Genomic DNA, 2,500 nt, shown 5'->3' on the forward strand with positions numbered 1-2,500 from the left:
TAGCTTTTGGCGCCACGTGGCAAAAGTATTCGAGTTCAGATTTCTGGGACTTAGCGTATTTTTCAAACCTGATAATGAAAATTGAAGTACAAATGGGGCATAAGCTAGGCGTTGCCTAGTTACTTTTTTCGCCACATGGAGGAAGTAGTCGAGCTCCAATTTCTGGGACGTAGCGTATTTTTCAATCATAATAAACCGAATCAAACATAAAAATCATGAAACTTACACCACGTCCCTAGGTTGTGCACAAAACGTAACGATATAGTGCCGGCGAGGTTAGAGGTGCACCAAAATTGTGTACCGATTAGGAAAAGTACTCTATGTTGCTATGACTTGGGTAAAAAGTGTTGATTAACTGCTGGTTACGATAGACAGTTGCTTATCGTACACATCGCAAACGAACACCCCTTAGTGAGCAGTAGCAGAAGTCGATGGAACAAAGCGAATGCATTACAAACTGATCAAGTAAAATAAGGAACGCTACGTACTAGGACTTCTTTCCAAGAATGGTGTCCGCGACGGGAGGGCAAGCGTCCTTCCCAGGTTTCCCTAGTAAACCTTGTATGGTAAACATACCCAAGCGTGTCCGTAAGCACGCAACGATAGTCACGAACGAGCACATACCTAGGGAAAGTACTCTACGTACTAGGACTTCTGTCCAAGAATGGTGTCCGCGACGGTCGGGCACTGTGACGCAATTACCAAATCCTAGAATCGTACAAGCAGTGTGTACAAACATAAACATTAACGCGTTCGCTCGGGCTGCGCCGTCCGTGTTGAACACAAATGCGGGTGATTATATGAGTGGATGGACAAAAACATGCGTGGCGAAGACAATTTTCTGCACGATGTGCACATAGCTCATTTCGTCGTCCCGGGCGAATGGAAAAACACAAAAATCTCGAGTATCTTTCTAGGTTTCTGTTATAAAAGGGCAGGCCAAAAGGTGACCGGTTGAGATGAGCATTTTAAGCATGCAAGCACTTAATTGCAACTTTTCCTACAAAAACTAGGTACGTACACGTAGATTGTATCAACATGGACATCCATGATTGCGTACGCCCGGGCTGCGCCCTCCGTGTTGTACTTTCCCTGATTGGTACACAATTTTGGTGCAAGTGTACCAACATCGACATCTATGAACGCGTACGCTCGAGCTGCACCCTCCGTCTTGTACTTTCCCTGATCGGTACACAGTTTTGGTGCACGGCTATCCCGAAAGGCAACTTGTACCAACATCGACATCCATGAACGCGTACGTAGCGTACTTTCCCTGATCGGTACACAATGTTGGTGCACGGCATAGGAAATGGGCTTAAAATGGTCAAACTCAATCCATTTCCACTAAAGATATTCAATAACAGCTGTGCCGATGAAGTAGGGCACGATGCAAGTCAATGTTATTTAATGAATTACATGTTCACCATACATTTCAGTACAAAATTGCTCGGTCAGACCTACAAAGTGCTATATCTCGAATACTAAACGTCGCAGATGGGTGTCGTAGAACAATTTTAAGTTCGTCTAACGATTCTACATCCGATTCTGGATAGTGGTTTTTCGACCACTTTTCAACATTTTGTGACACCCCGAACCTAGGGGCAGCTCCCTAGCTTTTTTCAAAAATGTGCACCGAACGGGCCAGAGAGCTCGAGTAGTCGAAAATTTTTTTTTTGCTAAAACCCCTCAAAACGTGTCAGGAACGCACCCTAGATGATGAAAAGTGCAACCAGAACGTCAATCGACAACATGCCCGGGGGTACAAATTTGCTCTACGCGTCCCTAGGTAGGGTACTTTTTCATACAAACATCAAAGTGTACGGTGCACAAAGTGCGCGGAACAAAAATTGCTCGGTCAGACCTAGGACGGGCCATATCTCGAATACTAAACGTCGCAGATGGGTGTCGTAGAACAATTTTAAGTTCGTCTAACGATTCTACATCCGATTCTGGATAGTGGTTTTTCGACCACTTTTCAACATTTTGTGACACCCCGAACCTAGGGGCAGCTCCCTAGCTTTTTTCAAAAATGTGCACCGAACGGGCCAGAGAGCTCGAGTAGTCGAAAAATTTTTTTTTGCTAAAACCCCTCAAAACGTGTCAGGAACGCACCCTAGATGATGAAAAGTGAAACCAGAACGTGAAACGACAACTTTGTTGGGGGTACCCTTTTTACTCTACGGGCCACTAGCTTAGGCGCGCCAACAGCGCTTTCCTCTCGGGTTCCCATTTTTTGCCCTCCTGGGATTATGATCATTTACTCATTGCCTACTATAGGGAAGGTACCTTGCTCCGAGGTCAAAAATGAAGATTTCACCAAATCGTAGTTTTAACCTCTATTTAGTCGTAGGAGCATGGTTTGCAGTGTCCGTGGGTCATATAAGCCCCCGTTTGGGTCATACGTCCCCTCCCCGATGAAAATCGTCATATGACTATAGGCCGAACTTATGAAGCAAAAGTGGTGTCTGGTGGGTTCTGCCGATGATCTTAACCTATGATT

Source organism: Anopheles coluzzii (genome assembly GCF_943734685.1).
Source record: "Anopheles coluzzii chromosome X unlocalized genomic scaffold, AcolN3 X_unloc_41, whole genome shotgun sequence".
In the NCBI taxonomy this organism is placed as follows: Eukaryota; Metazoa; Arthropoda; class Insecta; order Diptera; family Culicidae; genus Anopheles; species Anopheles coluzzii.